Source organism: Phasianus colchicus, chromosome 18 (assembly GCF_987193195.1).
Source record: "Phasianus colchicus chromosome 18, bPhaCol1.hap1.1, whole genome shotgun sequence".
Lineage (NCBI taxonomy): Eukaryota > Metazoa > Chordata > Aves > Galliformes > Phasianidae > Phasianus > Phasianus colchicus.
The window spans coordinates 8847059-8866523 of record NC_143453.1 but is presented as its reverse complement, the minus strand read 5'-3'; the positions used below and the strand labels follow the sequence as shown (position 1 = coordinate 8866523).

Sequence of the window (19465 nt, the reverse complement as noted above, 5' to 3'; positions counted from 1 at the left end):
GCCAGCGCTGTGCCAGGGACAGGCAGGGTGGGGGCACAGGGCCCTGTGATGGAGCTCCAGCGATGGCACCCAGAGAAAAGCATAAGGCATATAAATGGATTAACAGCCACGGTTTATTAGCGCTCCTTAATTCACTTCACGGGGCTGAGGGAAAAGTTATTAGCAGATGTATGGCCAGTAATAAGCTAATTATAACCCTGTCAGATCAGAGATTTGAAGAGGTGGGGAGTTTTACGTGCGAGATAACCGCAATCGGGCACTGAAGCTTAGGAATTGATATTGATGTCACCCTGCAGAGGTGATCCCCTGCTGTGCGTCCTCACCGTGTGCGATGCCCCGAGCTGCTCGCCCTCCTGCCCACCCCACGGCCCTCCAGACCCCACCGTGCCCCCCTGCCCGCTGTCCCCACAACACTCAGCAGCGGCAGCATTCAGCCGAGCAGGGCAGCCCCCACGTGGGACGTGTGGGATTTGTTTGGGATCTGTGGATCACACGTTCGTGGGGATCCCCCCTCGGCGTGCTTTTCACACACATCGCTCCCTGCGGGCCGACGCTCCAGTAAAGGCAATTACAGGCTGACTTTGCTTCCAGGCCGCGGCTCGCAGCAGATTTAATTACTTTCCCCGAAGCTTTCCATGGGAGGGCGGTTTCAGGGCGCGGGCGGTGCTGCTTTGCATCCCGCTGCTTTTCCTGGAGGAGTTCAGGTGAACACGAGCGACAAAACGCCCCGAATTCTGCCTTGGTCGGAGAGCGGGCGGGGTTACAGCCGTCGGGTTACCTCGGCAGCACGCGGTGCGGCTCCGGCTCTCCGCCGAGCTCTGAAATCCCCGGGTGTGCGGGAACGGACGGCTCCGGGACGGCCCCGCTGTTGTGGCACGGAGCCCCGGCCCCGCGTTCCCTGCCGAGCGGCTCTGAGCCGCGAACACCCGTGGGATTTCCGTGGGAAAAAAAAAAAAAAGCTCTCGGCTTCCAGCCATCCGTGGGAAGTTTGGAAACGCCGCTCGGGGAGGGTCTGAGCGAGGGCGGTTCGCTGAAACGAGGGCAGGGCTGTGGAGCTCCGGGCAGCCCGGCAGTGCCGCTGCGGTACCGACCTGCTGCCTTCGGCTCTGCGGCCGAAGAAATAACAGAAATAAAGGCAGGAAACCCGTCCGTGGGGCACACGGTTTTGCTGCGCAGCGCGTTCAACCCTGAATTTGAATACATTTGTTTACACCGTTGCCCTAAGGCCCCCGAAACCGAAACCCCTGGCTGCAGGGAAACGAGTTCCGGACAGCCCGAGCGCGAAAACTCCCCGAGAGAAGCGAGGCGGATCGGGGGCTCCGCGCCGCCCCCCTCATCGGCACGGCGCGGCAGCACCGCAGGCGGGCCGCGGCCCCTTTAAGGCGCGCGGGCGGCGCAGCCCCGCCCCGCCCCGCCCCGCCCGGCCCCGGGCCGCTGTGGCGCGGCCGTGAGGAGCGGCGCCCGTCCCCCCCCCCCGCCTCCCGCCGGGTTCGGGCAGGGCCGGGTCAGCGCGGCGCGGCGGCGGCCTCGGCTGGGAGAGCGGCGCGGCCCCATGGCTCCGGATTTATAGCCGCGGCGCGGATGGAGGGGCCGAGCCCCCGCGCCTCTCGCTGCCCGGCCGGGCGCTGAGGCGGCCCCGCGACGGGAGGAGGAGCGCGGCGGCGGCCATGGGGGGCGGCGGTCGGCGGAAGGCGTAGGTAGGGATGGATGGAGGGAGGGCCGCGAGCGGGCGCGGGAGGCGGGGGGCCGCGGTTACGTAAGGCGGACGGGGCCGGCCGGCCGTCCCGCAGCGCTCGGAGCGCCCCCGGGGCCGCCGCGCCGTGCGGGGCTGCGGGCCGCACCTCCGCTCCGCGCCGTGCCCGCGCGCGGCCCCGTGACCCGGCGGGAGCACCGGCTGCGGGCCGGGCCTGCGGCTGCGCTCCGCCTCCGCGCGGCTCCGCGGGCGCGCGGCAACAAGTGTGCGCCGTGCCGCGCCGTGCCGTGCCGTGCTGTGCTGTGCCCCGCGCACCCGCGAGGCAGTGAGCCGGGCCCCCGCTCTGAAGCTGCGCGTCGGGGCGGCTCGGAGCGCCGCAGCCCCTCCCGGGGCGGTTTCCTCCGCCGCTGCCCGCGGTTCGGGCTCTCCGCGCGGCGCGTGGATCCTCGTGGACAGAAGTGCGTGTCGCGCTCGAAGGCGTCGCGGTTGTGCCGAGCGCGGGGCTTTGGGCCGGGTTTGGGGACGGGGCGATCCTCGGGTTGGGGTCGGCGCTTCCGTTTGATCTGAAAGCGACGACGAGAGCGGACGGCTGCGGGGAGGCTGTCCCGGAGCTCCGGGCTGCGCTGTTGACTCACCCCGGGGCAGCGCTGGGCTGTGCAGGGCTGCGCCTCGTGCTGGGAGCCGAGCCCGGCCGCCATGGCGGGGCAGGGGGAGGCGGTGCGCGGTGGGGGTCTGTAACAGCGGCGATAGATGGGACTGAGTTTCAGTGTGAACGATAACTCCTGCAAAACGCGTTCGGTGTACTGAAAGTGCTCCAGCTCTGGTTTGTTGTTGCCAAAAGGGAAGAAAAAGTAGAAGCTATTTTTGGTGTGAGAGAGGAGATGGGGCATGCATGTGTCTGGGGCAGGAAAACAGTGGTACTTTGTTCTTCGGGCTGTCTGTGGGTGGTGGTTTCTGTTTGGAGCTGCGTGCTGCCAGGCTGCATGGCGTACCTGCCTCTGCCAGAACGCTGTGCTGGAACGCCGCCCCCGGCCCTGTGCTGGGCAGGGACAGTGCTGTGCCCTCACCCCTCCCGGTGCAGGCAAACCCCCCAGCAAGATTTGGACCGAAATCACGAGCTTGCTCCCTACAAGCCACCGAGCGCTGCTGCTTGGCGGTGCCTCCCATTTGCCAACGGCTGCGGTTGGATCAGACCCAAGTTGCCCCGTGTGGGAGTTGTGCCTATCCCTGCAGCCATCCTGTGCCAGATCCAAAGCAGGTTTGGTTCAGCTGCGCTTGGCTCCTGAAGTTGCAAGCTGCAGGCTGGGAAGGCGGTTGTGCTGTGATTGCTATGTATGCAGCTGTGCTGATAGCAGTGCGTGGTGTTGGTGGAGCTGCAATGCTCGTCCCGAGGTGATACTCTGTGATTTGTGACATACCTGTGGGTTGTTTGTCCCCCTGACACCTCCTGCTGATGGGCTGGCTGTTGCAGACCCGGGTTGTCCCTGTGCTGACACACGTGCTGGGAGGGGCCTGTCCAGAGCTGGCCATGGCTTGGTGCTGGCTGTCATCTTGCAGCTCTTGGGCAAGGAGGAGAGCTGTTGTCTCCCCAGGTTTGAGTGAGTGGGGAGGGAGGGAAGGAGGAATTAATGGGTAACTTTTTAGAAGTGGGCTTTGGGCAGCTGGCTGATGGCAAAGGGGTGGCGGAGGGGTCTGAGAAGGGCTGTTTCCTGACATGGTGCCTCACTATGACCACATCTCCAAAAACACCCAAACATCGAGGGCAGAGGGGTGACATGAAGTGCCGTGCGTTGGAGTGCTACAGCTGGGGGGCTGGGGAGAGGAGTCACTTCCCCACGAGTTCCTCAGAACTGCACAGCGCTGATTCCCTCTTGGGCTCGGTGCCTGCCGGCAGCCTTCTGCAATTGCAGACCTTGGGCTGTGCGTGGGTGCATGGTGATGGAAACCCCAAATCCAGTGTTCCTGAAGGACTGCTGTTGTTGTGTGAGCTGCAGCTGGTTTTGTGAGAGGCTTCAGCAGAAGCAGGATCAGCACTGAGGGAGCAGTGAGTGCAGCAGCACCCACAGCCGCTGGCTGCTGTTTCTGGGGTTTGGGTGTTGTGAGGGACTGGGTCTGTGTCTGCTGGGCAGCGTGGTGCTGGTAACAGCACTCAGCAGAGCACTGAGCGAACATTAATGAGTGTAAAGGATAGCAGCACTGTCTGCTTACGGAGAAGGGAAGTTAACTCCAAATTAGCTTTATGATCCGTGAAACTGAAGGTTATTTAAAAAAATAATAACGCGAATGAAAATGCTGAAGTTTCCCAGAGTCACTGAGTGCACTGCTTGTTGTTTAATGCCTTCCATTTTTTTTTTCCATTCTCAGTCTGTGCTTTTGGCTTGGGAACAAATTACAAGCAATATCAGCTTACGCTTGGATTTGAACCCACATTACTCTGAGTCAGCTGAAATATTTCCCCTTATCGCCGCTCCCATAATGTTTATTTTAGAGTGGATAGCATCGCTGTGTTTCTGCTGGCTGCGGGGAAGAGCCGGCTGTGACACAGCCCAACACCTCGGGAAGAAGTGTTCTCAAAGCTTGCTTCAATTTCTGAATGAGATACAGCTTCATTTTCCGTGGAGAGCTTTATGCAAGGCTGTGTCCCAGAACCGTTCTCCGCATTGAAAGCCCAGGAGGCGGCAGATGGATGAATTGCTGACAGATTTAAAATCGCATGACGAACATCAAGCGCTCAGTCTGGAGGCCAAGGCTGGAGGGAGGGAGGCAGGCTGCAGGGGGAGGCGGACGAAGGAGGGTTGAGTGAGTTGTTCTGGGCGGCAGTGCAGAGCCCAGCAGGTCGGGCTGTAGGGGAAGGGCTGTTCAGAGGATGGGATGCAGTGAGGAGCGTATTCTGTCCGAGCAGTGAGCCCTGCGTGTCCTGGGAGGAGGAGGAGGGCAGCTCTGGATCCAGGTGTGCTGCACGGGGCTGAGGATGGGCCCAGCCCTGGGAGGAGGTGACGCGCTGGAGCCGTGGCCCATGTGCAGCATCACAGTGCGTATGGTGAGGGAGGAGAGCCGGCAGGATTTCCTCTCGGCAGCACTGGCTCCTGGGTTAATGGCTAACCGGGCAGCCGAGGTTTGTCCTTTCATTGTGGAAGGGAGTTGTTTACATAATAGCACTCAGCGTAGCCTTTATTTAGCATTGTTTCTCTGCGTGACACCGGCAGCAGCGGTGCCCAGAAGCGCCGTTTCGGCCCAAATGGAAGTTAACCCTTACGCCTGGGGAATGCTCTGGGCTGCTTTGTCCCACGTGTGTGAGGTCCGGCGAGCTGGAGGAGCACTGAGAGGTGTGTCCTTCTGCCGTGCACTTCTGGGGACCTTGGTGATTTCTAAGCCCTGCTTAGGAGCTCTGCAGGCTCCGGGCTGGTGCTCTGCGATCTGCATGCCTTTCCCTGGCTCCCAAAGCAAGGCAGCTAAGGTTTGTTCTGTGCGTGTTTGGGCAAAAGAGTATTGTGATCATTCGTTTGGCTGTATCTTTACATTAAAGAAGGCAAAACGAAAGAAATGTGTCAGCCCGTGGGTGGGGGATGACAGCAGCATTTGGGCTGCTGGTGCAGATCATCCCATCTCCTGCCATCAGTCCCAAGGACGGGTTTTCCCCTGAGCTGTGTCCTCTTCAGAGTGCATTGCTGTGCTGTGAGAATGTGATACAGGGAGCTGGGGGGGACACACATGATTTTCTGGGCTGGAGGTTGGTTTGTGCTGCCCTCTCCACCAGCCCTGCTGGAGCAGCACATGTCAGCTCCGTGCTGCTGGTGCAGGCGCTACCTGCTCAAGACTGCAACTTGCTGGAACAGAGGTCATTGTTAACACCTCCTTAAGCTGATTGTAACTGGCAGGGTGAGTTTGTGTAGGATCCGTGCTGGGTGACTGCAGTGTTCCTGCTCCACTGCTTGCAGCCCTAAAGCTTTGTCTACTGACTTGTCAAGCCCTTGCCATCACTGTCATGTGTTTCATGATCTAATGTGGTATGTAAATCCTGGGTGTGTAGCAGTGCTGGAGTTTACTATCAGAGCTGTGTGCTCGGAAAGTTTCTCTGGTTGTTTGCTGGAGGTTTTCCTGCATTGGGGTCTTAAATAACAGCATCCCTCTTTGATACAAGGCTTCCTTCTGCTTGCAGGAGGTGATTTTCCAATTGGAAGGATCTCAATTAAGCATTATCCTTGTTTTGCTTTAGGTTCCATGCCCTACAGTTCCATTTGTAAGCTTTTTCCAGCTCCATCTTGAAAGCAGCTATGCTGCTGCTTGCCTTTTGCTGCAGAATTTCAGGCTCATGCCAGAGTCTCAGCTTGGTTTCTAGGTCACCCATCTGCCCTTTCATTTCCCCTCGTGTTGGAGCTGGCCGCCTTGTTTTGATTTGGTGAGAGGCGAGGTGGTGTCTGCAGACACAAACAGGCAGGCAGCGGAATTCGTGTTCCCTGCAGCCTTGTTCCTGTTGTGTGCGTGAATAATAATTTCCAAATGCTGGACCAGCGGTGATTAAAAGCTGTCAAAGGAATAAAATGCAGCGAAGTCTGCATTATAGTCTGTGTGTCCAGTGTTCTGGGAAAACTCTCTGAACTGGTAATGGGGGAAAAAAAGCCTTTGGTATAGTTGAAGGCTTTTTAATCTTAAATAAGTCACTTGGGAAGATGCTGAGGAGGCAGTGTGACTGTACCCAGGCTGGACAGGGCTAGCTGAGTTGGGGCTCAGCCGTTGTGAGCTGCAGATGCTGTCACACAGCATTTGTTGTTAGCTCTGAGCAGGTATCAGCTCTTGGTTTTTCACTGAGCGTCCGCTGCCCTGTAGCTCCAGTGCTGGGGCCACGGAGCAGTTGTCAGATGCACTGAGCAGCTAACCACATCTTCGTTTTTGGAGTAAGTGATCCTGCTGACAGCGTGTAGAGGAGGTGTCAGCCAGCCCTGAGTTCTCCTGCTTTTTCTTTCATTTGTGGATTTTTGTCTTAGCTTTGTTTTGACAGGATAGCTGCTGAAAATTTGTGTTATGTTTTTGGAGTTCTGGTGTCTCTGTGACTCAGGTGCCACGCTGAGAGGTGTGGTTTGGTCCAGCACCCAGCCAGCTATCTGCAGCCTTCTCCAGGGCCATGTGCTGCAAGATTTTGGGTTTTCTCCATTGCTGTGAAATCAAGAAGAGAGATGTAAGCGCATATCTTAAGGCTTGTATTTTTGTTGTAGCTCTCTCTGTAGAAAGCCAAGGTTTGCATCTTCTCCATTGAGACCAGTGCTCATGCAATCCCAAATACTGCTGTGCATGTCCTGAAGCTCTGCCAGCAGCAGGCGAAGGCTGAGGAATCATAGAACCGTTTGAGCTGGAAGGGACCTTTAAAGGCCATCTGGTCCTGCTGCGTGCATTGCACGGGGACACTCACAGCTCCATCAGGAGCCCCCTCCCTTGGCTGTGGGTGTCTCCAGGGATGGGGTACCCCCACCTTTCTGGGCACCCAGGGCAGTGCTCTCCTGGCTCTCGCTCCCTGCTGTATGAGGAAGTGCCCTGAGCCTGGCAGGGCTGCTCGGGAGCAACATGCCTGTGCATGATGCAGTGTTGGCTCTCCAGGCGTGGGACGTGCTTGGCCCAGGAATGTTGCTAACCTGGGGCCTGATCCATTCCTCAGTCGCTTCAGTTTTTGCATAGATCCAATGAAAGTGCCTGTGCTGCCTGGAGGACTGGATCACGGCCTGCCTCACGGAGCCTCTCAGCCCACAGAAGAAATTTCCAAATAAATACAGCATCCTCACCTTGCAGCCTTGCCAACTCCGTGCCGTGTGTACATTGGGTAGTCAGAACAATTACTTACGGAGACAAACGGGTCCTCTGCGCTCCATGCTCCATCACACGGGCTGTGATTAGCATAGCAGTGAGACCTGCATTAAGCAGCCAATTAAGGCATCTGCAAAAGGTGGAAAAAAAAATAATGTAGCAGCTTAACACGAACCTGCTGAGAAAGGTGGCACTGAGTGGTACCTCCTAACGAGTCTGAGGCTGTCTTTCCAACAGGGCTGAGCTTGGGGCCTTTTGCTGCCTGCAGCTGACTCCAGGCTGTACCTGGGATATGGCAGCCTGAGCTGCAGTGCTGGCTGAAGGAGTTTACTTCTAGAGAAGCTGTGTTGAATTGCAAATTGCCTATTCTCTCCCACTTCTCTTAATCTTCTATTCCACTCTTCTGGGAGAAGTGGAAGCTGTGTTGCTTGTGCTCAGTACATGGATAGAAGTGTGCAGCAGAGAAGAGTTACGAGTGGCTGAAATGTTGATCGTAACTGGGCAGAGTGTCACTGATGACAAAGCATTTGCTTGTTTGGGAAGTGCTGTGTCTCAGTGGTCTTTCTGCAGATGCTGGAGCAGTGTGCTGAGATACAGTGTGTGGGGAGGCAGACAGCTCTGTGCTGTTTCAGACAGCTAGTTCTGCATTTCAGAGAGTACAACATCTTTTTGTTTCTTCCCACTTCCATAGGGCTGGGGGCAGATCTCACTCATTCTGTTTGTTGCTGTGTGTGAGTGCATCCTCTGGCTGTGCTGTGAAGCTGTTTGCTTCCCTGTGCTGCTCCAGTATGACCTGTGGCTGAAGAGTGCTCCCCATCCAGGCCACAGAGAGCTGTGTAAGTTCTACTGCCTGGTGCTGTGCTCATGGTAACCAGCTTGCTTACATCAAACTCCACTAATTAACCTAATGAAGAGCAGCTTCCAGGCTGAGTCTCTCCCGCTGGGTCTCAGGACAGGACTGGTGCTGTCTGATCCACCAGTGCTGGCCGTGTCAGCCCATTTCTGCTTTCCACAGCCACTGAGGCCTCCAGGCTGGGCAGAACTTTAGGTGGGTTACTAAATACTGTTAACCTCTTATCCTCCGAAATCACAGGATTTTACTTATTTTTTATGCTGCCTCTGGCATGTTTGAACTTAAAGGATTTGCATGCCCACGTCTCTTTAGCTTTAATTGTAAGGGCTGGGAACTTCCTTGCTCACAGTTTCAGTATTCTGTGTTTGTTCCAGCAGAGCCAAAGTTACCCCCCAGCTGATGACCCCTCTGCTCTGTGCTTCTGACCCTGCAAACAAATGTGCTGAGAGAGGAGCATGTGAGCCCTGCGCTGGTCACTCATTGACCAGGACCCTTGTTTGCCTTCATTTGAAGCTCTGCTCATCACTGTGTGAGGGTACTGGGGCCGCTGGCCCTGTGTGACGTGTGAGATAGCACAGGAGTGTAGGAGAGCTGCAATCAGTTTGACTGGGGAGGAGATTGTCACTGATATCCCTGGGCTCTGACGTCTGTATGAGTACACTGGCCAAACTCTATTTCAGTGAGCGGGTTCACGTCAGCTAGTTTGCCTTGGAATGGGGCACGGAGCATCTCAGGGCCTTCTGTCTGTAGGATGGAAGTTGATGCTGATGAGGGAGAATCTCAGTGTGGCAGCAGCTGAATAGACATATAGGGCTCACAATGCCACCTGGCTCTGAGGTGTCATCATTCTATTTTCCATCCATACTTCCCTTAAAACCTCCGGGTGACCCCACGTGCTCAGGAGATGCTGCAGAACTCAATGCAGCTGAACTCATGCAGGAGAAGTGAAAATCACTTCTCTTCCTTGGGGAATCACATCTTATTTCAAATGCTGGCCATCTCTTCAGCTCATGGCTTGGTGAATGGGAGCAAGCTGCCAGGGAGGGCTGAGAGGTGTGTGGAGAAGCGAGGCTCTGCCTGTCTGTGGGCCCTGTGCACTGAACTTGTTTGTTCCTCGGATGTTTGCAGTTGTGCCACTGGAACTGAATTTTATTGGAAAAAATGTGGTTTGAATGACTACTTGAATTCACCCTCTCTGGCTTGCGCGCGTTGGCCCTGGCAATTAGTGTGTTGCTCAGACAGCAGCGCTTTGGGGCAGCTCTCAAATCATTTTCTGCTGGTAGATAGCTTCCCCGTCCCCCGCCCCAAAACAAAAGGGCAGATGAAAGGGTTCATTAGGAGTTATTCACTCAGCTCCGCTGCCTGTCTGAGGTCTGGCTGCCTGCTTTCATCCCCCAGCTCGGGAGGGGTCAGGGGGCATCTCCCCGGGGAGAGTTTGCTGTTGACTGAATTGCACTCTGTCATTATCCTCAGGGATAACGAATGCAGTGGCCTCATTGGCACCGGCTTCAGAAAAAGCGGGGTCATCTGCTCACGGCCTTGAGGCGAGGGGTGAGAGCTCCGGGAGGGGGATGCAGAAATGCCATCCCGTGGGGAGGCATGGGACGGGGCTGGGTGGGAAGTGGGGGGCACAGCAAGGGTTTGAAGGACCGAAGCCCTTGTGGTGGGGTGAGGCTACTTAGGTGTGCTCTTCTTTGCTTTGGTGGAAAACATCGCGTGCTTGCGACCTGTTCTGAAACCTTTTAATGAGATTTAAAACGGTTCTTTTTTGTTTTGTCTTCAAATAGGCTCCCTGAAAGAAAAACCTAGAAATCCCCCTGAGCTAATTGTGATGTGATTTGAATTCAGCTGCTATCTTGGAAGAGCTCTTCCTGGCAGCTGATTTAAAAGGCACCTTTTTCACAATATCAGATGGTGTTGTCAGCCAGCATCTGAGGGTCCTGAAAGTACTGGTGGGAGGGGAGGCATTGCGTTTGTGCTGCATCCTTGAGTCAGGTTAGAGCACCTGAAGTGAGGACTGGGGGGGAGAGGGGGATCATAGAGTCATTAAGGTCAGAAAAGACCTCTGAGCTCAAGTCTAGCCATCAGCTCATCACTGCCAGGCCCACTGGCTGTCCTGGCAGTGCAGTATGGCACAGCAGGGGGTGGGCCTGGGGAGTTTTAAATCTTATGTGTGGAGCAGGGGAGTAGCTGTTTGAAGCCATCGTAATTCTGCTGCCAGCATTAGATGAGCTAAAATTACCCTGTGCTGTAATAAAAAGAAAAATTAAAACATAGAAGCCTGGAAAACTCTTGCTGGTGTCATCCAGAAGAAAATGTGTGGGTCTGGTTGTGAATCGCTTTGATTGCTTCTTTGAATCTGATCCTCCAGGTCCTTATTGTTGCAAGAAATCCTGCTCAGAAGGGTGGTTTTCTTTGGGCTGTGTCTGATTGTGCAGTGCATGACCAAGCAGCAGCTTGTAGCGTTCATGAACTAGGACAGAAGTGGATGCCTCTATTCAGGCAGACTCACATAAGCCTTTCATATTCTATCCTGGGCCCCAATTTGCTTATGTTATAAATAAGTCTGTGGCTGCATGCTTGTGTGTGTTTCTTTTTTAAGCTGAAGGCAACCCCTTAAGCTCTTTTCTGCAGGTCTGTTCAAGCTGGGGCATGGGGAATTCCTAAGAGGATTATCATGGTTTACTTGATACAGAACTTGAACTTGAGCAATGGCTTATCTTATCAGTGATAAAAGACATGGAAATGAAGTTTACGTAACTGAGGAGGCCTTGAACATGGCTTATTTTTTCCCTCCTGGAATGACAGATCTGCCGAGCTCCTTCCCTGCTGGCAGTCGCGGTGCTGTCTGGCACGTACTTCTCAGGTGCTGGGTACCAGTGCAGGTTGTGCCTTATTTCTGTACATTCACCACTGTACAGCCCAACCCCGGTGTTGTGGCTCGTGCTGTGGGGGCTCAGCCTCCTCTCCCTCTCTGCTAGATTTGATGGCCTGAGTGTCCGACTCCTGCCTCATCTGCAGTGTGTGGGAGGAGTTTAATTTTGGAGCTCTTGCTGTTGCAGATGGTGACAGTGGCACTGGGCAGTGCTGTGCTTCCCACAGCAGGATTCGGCAGCCTGAGGCTGGCAGGCTGACAGCCCTTATTAGAGGTAACCTTCAGGAAATGCCACATGCAGCCCTCACTGAGCTCCCTGGCTCCGGGTGCATACGATATTTACACCACATTGCTTGAGCTTCCCTCCAGGCTCTCAGCCTGCAGCTGCCTCTGCTCTGCCACCTGCCCACGTCCTCGTGCTCTGGCGCCTGGGGTGGGCCTGGTTCCTGCAGCAGCACCCTGCTGGGCTCTGCTCACCCTGTGCTGAGGCCATCTCTCTTGGCATCCTGGCCCTGGTGCAGTCCCAGGTTAAGCTCTTTCTGTGAGGATATGGAGAGGTTTGTGCTTCCTGTTCTTTAGCTCTCAGGAGGCAGTGGGTAAGGGCAGCTGCCTTTGTTCTTGCTTCTGCTGGTGTGAATAAACAGAACGTGTCTTCTGAGCTGTTCTCTGATGTTTTTGCAGTGGTCGGATTTACTTAACAAAAGGAAAATATTGATCTTCCTTCACTAGATTTCATAAAAACTGACCTTGGTAGGAAGTTTGCAACCCACTGCTCTCACCCATGAGTCTCAATAGTGGTGAGCTCTTGTACCAGCCCTGGAACATCAGCTGGCTTGGGGTGCAGCCCACAGCACCCCAGGACTCTGCTCTCTTGGCTGTGCTGTGGGATAACCTTCCCTGCGTTGTGCAACATGGATCTATGAGGCTGCTTGCTTTGTGTGCTGTGAATGAAGTTCAGGATCTGGAATGCCATCTGGACTCTTGTTCTCACGTCTGGATGCATCATCGTTCTCCCTTTGTAGGTGAAGGAAAGCTGGGGCTGTTTGCTCTATGAAGGGGCCTGCAGAGATGGGTTGCCAGGGGCAGCACCTGAGGCTTGTGATGGAGCTGTGCATACACTACAGAGCTGCAGGCTTTCTGCCCAGGATATAGAATGAAGGCTGGTATCTGTGGAGCTTTTCTCGCCTTGATTTCCAAATGCCTTCCAGGATGGTTGGAGGGGCATGGATTCTGCAGCCCAAGCTGTTTGGTCAGGGATGTGGGTGCGTTTTGTTTCTCGTTTGCAGTGCTATGTTTGTAATTTTGTTGATGCAGAGACCCGCGTCTCCAGCAGGGTGGAAAGTCCCTGCAGCATGCTGTGAACTCATTTGTCTGTTGTGTCTCAGTCTGTCCAGCCCCTCCTGCAGCCCCCAGCTGCCCTGTTAATGGCCTGGTGGCCCGTAAACCATCCTGGCACCCGGCAGAGGGACGGCTGCTGTGCATCGTGGCTCTGCTGGAGGGCAGCCCAGCCAAGTGCTCTGAACGTGGTGCTGCACAGCACTGAAATGCCCAAGAAATCTGCTATCTCTGCTGTGTCGGAATAATTTATGTGTCTCTTGACTCCAAGCTCATACCAATCAATAATTTTCCTTGTTTTTTATTTTCAATAGCAGCTTGGTTAAACTCTTCCATTCTGCTGGTGTTGGGAGACTTTGACTTGTGCAGTACTGATCTCAGCTGTGCTTTTGCAGCAGAATTGATCCAGGCTTTTACATGGAGCTCAGGACCCCCAGCTCAGATTTCTGCATGCGAGAAGCAGCCTCTCTGTCTTTCCCAAGGGCCTTGTGTCTGCCCTGTGCTTTCTGGTCTCTGGGCTGGGGCTGGTAAAGCTCCTTCTCCGAGGAAGGGCTGGGAGCATGCTGCTGTGCCATTCCAGCACTGGAAGAGCTAATGGAAATGAGTGGCAGTAGCAGGAGGCCAGCTCCTGCCAGCAGATGCGTAGCCCCTGCAGCCCAGTCATGGGGATATGGATATGTTAATTTATGCCTGCAATTTCTGGGTCTGTCTCTGAATGCCGAAGTGCTCCAATGATCTTTGCTCCCTGTCAGACTCAGAAATGAAGCCTGAAATGTAGCAGTAACAGCTGTGCCCTTTGTGTTGGGTTATTATCCCTTCAGAATTTAATAACGTGACACCCCTTCTCACTGGATAGCTTGTCCTTCCTTCCAGGAACAGATCGATAACAGACCTTGTATCTGTGATTTGGATGTAATTGCAGGTGTCAGCTGATGTCTGGTGCCACGTCTCCAGCCGGTCCTGGAAGCACAGGGCTGGGGGCATCCAGGATTTCTTTCCAGCCTCTACGCCCCATCCGCAAGCTGGGAGAGCATGGATTGTGTTAGATAGATTTCCCTGCTCCCTTCCCTTGTGCCTTGTGATCTGTGGGCTGTGTGGGAGGGAGTGGAGGAATGAGCAGGCGAGAGGGCTCTCCATTGCAAACAATTATTCCGCTGGAGTCTTTAGGGTAATTGAAGAGGGTAATTGCTGTACTTCCATGCTTGTAATCTACAGGTTGCCTGGGGAGGAAGGAGGAAATGATTCAAGTGTGTGTGTGCAGGTAGTGAGAAGGGGAGGGCTGCTGCAGGGCTGCTTGCTCCCTGCTTGCTCTCTGCTTGCTCTGCTGTCCTCATTGCTCAGGTTTCCATCTAATTGGTAATTAGGGGGATGCAGAACAGTTGGGTTGGAGAGAAAGTGATTTGAGGACTGTTGTTCAAGGAAGTATTATGTTTTTAATAAGCGGAGTTGAGAATTTTGTGCAAGTATAGGAATATATTGCAACTATAAAAAGTCTGCAGCAGTTAGAACTAAAGAACTGTAAATATTTCCTAGCAGTGAGGTTCCCACAAGGAAAGAGATGCAGAGTGATTAATGTCTGGCTCCATCCTGCTTGATCCCCAGGCACAGATTGCTGCTGTACGCCCAGCTGTCCCCTGGTATCGCCACACAGGGCAGCACAGCATTCAGTTACAGTGTGTGTGGTGGTGGGCTGTGTGATGACATTCCTGCCTTGCTCAATGTGAGGCACAACTCTGTAGATGGAGTCAAGGCCAGGCCCTTGCTGTGCATGTTTGATGGCCCTGTCCCCAGAGAGAAGAACTGCTGGGAAGAGCGGGCGTGTTTCATTAAAAATACTCCATGCCTGTCTTCCTTGCTGGCAGCTGTGTGCCATGGTGGGCAAGGCTTAGTTTATAACACCCGCACTAAGAGTGCTGCTGGGGGTGGGATGAGATGAGCTCCTACAGCCGAGGTGGGGGGATGTGGAAATACACAGCTGCTCGGGGCAGGTGCTGCGCTGGGACAGCCATGACCCACTGCTGCTCTGTGCTGCACCCCTTCCCCTTTTTGGTGTTATTTCTCGTTATTTCCTCTATTTCTGTCCCCAATTAAATAGCGGAGGTGGAGGGGAGGGAGAGCAGAACAAGACAGATGGAGATAATGGGGCTAAATCCTGCCCAGCTGTTTTCTCAGCAGCCATCTCCCTTACGATCCCGAGGAAATAAATGCTCCTCTGGAGGGTCCTGATGGTTAATGATGATGTGAAGAGTGCACACAAACATCCCCGCAGATGCAGCCCGCCTGTGCTGTTCCGGCCGTGCGGAGAACCCTGGGAGCCCGCTTCTCCCGCAGCCGGTGCAGTGATAAATCATTCATAGCCCAGCAAATGCGATGCTCCTCCTCGCTCTGCACATCAGCAGCCCCGGCCCCTGTGTCTGTGGTCCTCTGAGGCCGTGCGGGCGCTGTGACAGCTGCGAGAGTCTGAAATGAAAGAACGGGGAGGGCTCTGGGTGTGCGGCTGCAAGAACGTCTCTGTATGGTTTTCTTGTTTGTTTTGTAGCAGTCCCAGGGTAGTGAAAGGAGAACAGGGATGTGCTGTTCACGGACTGACAAATCAAAAATTATTGCTTGTTTTGTAAAAATCTGGTGCTTTCTTCCTCTCCTGGCCCAGCATGGGCTGGTTGGTGTTTCAGCTCTAATCCCTGCGAGCCCCAGATAGCAGGGATGCCCTTTGTGATGAGGCACTGCCAAGCCCAGCCAGCATGTGTGACAGAGTAGGGTCCCTGGGCTGGAATAATTCACTCTTGCTGCTTCAAGCAGAAATTCAACCCATAGGTCTCCCTCCTCTCTGTGACCAAAGTCATTTGGGTTTCTGGTTATGAGTGTCGTGTGGTGAGGTACTACAGGGAAAGGGAAAAACGCACATGCACCTACACACGCTCTAGAAATACGTCAGAGTCGGGTTGCTGAGAAATTCAGGCCCAAGCCTGACCTACTTTAACACTGTTACAGTCTGCTGGGGAATGCCCTCTGGATCAGGTCAGCAGATCCTATCAATGTGTGCTTCGGGCTGGAGGAAGCAGCAGCTGAGTTGCTTATTTTCCCCTTTTGCACATGAAATGAGGAAAGATGCTACTTTTTTTATTGAAGCTCTCAGACCTTCTCAGAGCTCAGCAAGGACCTGCATGTCCTCAGCAAGAAGGAAATCAGCAGGCAGGCTGTGTTTGATCTCAGTGTCCCCCAGAGAGGGGGTCCTAGCAATTGCCAAGGAAAGATTTTTTGGGAGAGAGGTGCACCATGCTTGGTTTTTTCAGGAGGTTTTCTGAAAGCAAAGAAGCTGGGATGGAAATAAAGCTTGCTGTGTTGAAGAAGTGAGAGTTCAGAGGTGGCTGTGCCTTGGGTGACCCCGGGGCTTTTCAAAGATGCTTTCTCCTCCGGTACCCATTTAGAGGAATGGGGTGTGCAAGGGATGTTCCATCCACTGGTGTGAATTGTTCTGCCAGACTTCAAAGAGATGTGGAAATACCTCATCTGTCACTTTCAAAGGGAGGAATAAAATATTCTGATAGATTCTAAATGAAATTGCATCAGCAGTGCCTCTTCCACTGATGCCTTTGAGCCGTTCACTGATCTTTCTGATTGGGGTAATGCGGTGAGGAGGATACAGTATTCCCTCGAGGGGAGCAGCTTGTGAACATTACAGCTCAGTCAGCCTGAAAAGCTCCATTACAGGCAGATTGAGACCCGTCTTTGTGCACCGCGGGGCACAGCAGCAGGCTTTGTCTGCAGGACAGGTGCACGCTGCGCCCAACGCTGCGTGGCCTTTCTGTGTTCTGTGTGCACACATCTCACCTGCCACCTCAGGGGCTGCCCGAAGGTGTCGGGGCTGATGGTGGCTTTGCTCTCTTGTGTGTTTTCATGCCCGAGCCTACGAGTTTCTATCTTGAGAGCAGGTTTGTGCTGTCACACAGTGGGTGCTGCACTTGGGAGGAAGTCCCAGGAGGTCTTTGTGCCATTGGGAGCTGCTGAAGATGAGTGGAGGAGATGAGTCAGGTGGATAAACCAGCAGTGAGTGTCTGCAAGATTCCTTCTGTGATTCCCAAGCTCTGCGGTAGCTTTTGCTGATCTAGAGGGGATGTCATGTAGGAGTATTTTGGAACAGCATAAATATGGAAAAGAGAGGATTTCCTGAAAACACAGTACAGCTTGTTCCTGATGTCTCTCAGCCATGCTGGCACACTGAGGAAATGCAGGTTTTATTTCCTTCACTGCTCTCTTCACATCAGTCCCTGGAGGAGCTTCAGTGGGATTGCACTGTCCTTGTGTAGGTCAGCCCTTCCTGTTCCCTTTGGGCTGTGTCTCGGGTGTGATTTGGATATTGTGCCTCCTGGCTGTCCTGGGGAGACCACTGGCTCCATATCCCTGTGGGAGCATCTCAGTGCTCCAAGTGCACGTGTTGCTGTGGCTGCAGCCTGTCCTGCAAGGGCTGTGCTGCTGCCGTGGGGGGGCACAGATAGGACCTCATAGATGCGCTTCCCCATCACACTCACTGGGGATGGGGTGGGATGCTGGCTTGGCAGCAGCTTCCCAGCTGCAGTGAGCCCTGCTCACACAGTTCAAGGAGCCTGGGGAGATGTCTGAGCTCGGGTGAGTTGCTGTCCCAAAGCACAGCATGCAGCTCTGTGCAGCAGCCTGCCAGATCCAGCTTAGCACGGCAGCTGTTGGCTCAGCTGCCAATGGAGTGATACAGGAGGGGCTGAGGAAGGAGAAGTGCCCTTTGAAAAATGGCAGCGGCAGCAGGAGAGCAGTGAGGGTGAGGCCTACTGATTACACGCTCATCTCTGCTTCTTTTGTGCCTGTGTTTGAAGGCACACTGCTGACAAAGGAGCCCTATGTGGTGGCTGGGAAGGAGAGGGGTGGAATGGGGTCTGGGAACGGAAGCGGCAATGTTGTTGGACTTAACCAAACTTCCCAAGTGAGGATTTCTTGTAGACAGCAGAATGTCCCAGGTGGGATGAGCTTCCTGAAGGAGAGTGTTGGCTCTCACTCTGGTGTCTGAGCTGTCTAGTGAAAGGAACTAACATGTGGGCTTGCTGAGTAGTCTGAGATCTCGAGGATATCTTTGTGTATTGTCCACAGAAGTCCTATTCATGCAGCTAGCATTAGGAAGCATAAAGGACTACTTCTGCAGGGAACTTGTCTTGCCTCCAGGAAGAAAGAGCTGGCTCAGCAGCTGCACGCAGCCCAGGTGCCTTGCTGCATGGCCTAGGGTTTATCCTGCATTTAAAGCATCTCTCCAGCCCTGAAATGCTTTCCCCAAAGCCACTTGTGTGGTGTTTCGCTTTGAGCATATTCCCTTATGTTTCATCTTGCGTTCCTGGCGCAGTACAGATCAGCAGTGGAGCAGGAGGTGCGTGCCCTCTGCCTGCAGAACACAGTGGGTGCCACTGCCCCTCTCCCAGCACGGTGCCTCTCAGAGCTGGCTGTGTCCTCTGCGTGTCACTGACCGAGTGACACACTTGTTTGGTTGATTTGGAGTGGGAAAACATAGCGGCAGTGGGAGTGCACGTGGCAGATGCCTGTTTGCTTTCAGAAAGCCTGGGGATAGTAAAGACCTAATTAACATTCTTGTGAAGGCAAGTGGTAGGGAGACTCCAGGATTTAGTTTTGCAAGGAGGGACTTTGCGTTGGTGAAAACAACAGCTTGCTGGAAATGTGTGAGCAAAGTACTTTGTGCTGTGGTGGAGGAGGGAAAGTGGCACGCTGGGTGCTGGGAACAGGTATGTGCTGCTAGGACACCATTTTCCCTCGACCTCCATGGAGGGCTGGCTGCGTTCAGTGCCCTGATAGTGCCTGGTGCTGCCCATGGTGAGCCCTGTGCTGGGGCAGGGCAGGGAGGAGCTGCCCATGGTTTCTGTCTCTGGGGAAGGCCTTGAATGTCACCAGCCCACAGCAGTGCTGTACTCCTGATGGCCAGCACAGCAGCTAGGGGCTGCTTACTTCATCTCGCAGTCCCATTTCATTTGCTGTTCTGGAAGGCTTGCTTTGGAGGTGATCCAGGGATAAATTCCCTGTGTGAAGCAAATGATTTCCAAAAGTGCATGACTGGTTTTTTTGTTTTTTTGTTTTTTTTTTTTTCCCCTCCTTGTCCTTTTGTCTCTGGAAGGAGACTGTACATCTGCTTATGTTGGCTGGGAGAAATGCTCTTGGAGAATACAAATTAATGTTGAAGACGTTGAACCTCCGGTGTACATCTAATCACAGTATTTCTGCCTTTGCAGTATGTTCAGCGGGCGTCATTTATCATGATGAAGCTTAGCTGCGCGCGGCTCTTTGCTGGTCTTCCAGTCCTCTGCCTGAGGCACATATGCTTCCATTAATTTTCTGTTATTATCCACTCAGGTGTCCTGTGTGATCCAACATGCTTAATTTCATTCTACTGAGCACCAGCTCTTCCGATCTGAAGTTAGCGGTGTGATTTGTAAGCATCACACGGAAATGAATCTTTCTTTTCTGGAGATAACTGCTTCCTGAATTTCTGTTCTATTTGTAATGTGCTAATAACCTCCATCCACTAAATCCTGCTCAACTGGAGATCCTGTTTGTGTCCCTTGGGCTTCTGTTGAACTGGAGCGTTCGTCGTTGTGTTGTGGCTGAATCCAGAGCCTGCTGAAGGCTGGCATGGAGCTGCTCTGAGCAGGAGCTGTTGGTGCTTTGGTACGATGTGGGCTTTTCAAGGCATGGTGTGCTGTACAGCTGCAGCCTTGGAAGAGGATGGATGGCCCCGTTTAATAGGCTGAGCACACAGACCCAGGGAGCCTGGTGCTGGGTGTGGTGGAAATCTCTCATGCAGAATAAAGATGATTATATGAAGGCTGACTTTAAACAGGCCAGGTTTCAGAGCTGGCCTCTCTACAAAGCATGTCCAGGGGCA

The 19465-nt window shown here is 54.0% G+C and overlaps 1 protein-coding gene across 10 annotated transcripts in view; it reads left to right on the top strand.

Annotated features, from left to right (window-relative positions):
• The first annotated feature begins 1494 nt into the window (after window positions 1-1494).
• Window positions 1495-19465, top strand: part of NCOR2 (nuclear receptor corepressor 2) — a 164481-nt gene continuing 146510 nt past the window's right edge. For 8 of the 10 annotated variants that reach the window (XM_031592681.2, XM_031592680.2, XM_031592676.2 and 5 more), the window contains exon 1: window positions 1495-1697. The gene's annotated coding sequence lies outside the window, so the exon portion shown is untranslated. Of the gene's footprint in view, window positions 1698-1998; window positions 2152-19465 lie in introns of those variants that run through there. The other 2 variants (XM_090120774.1, XM_031592675.2) reach the window with 2 other exon arrangements.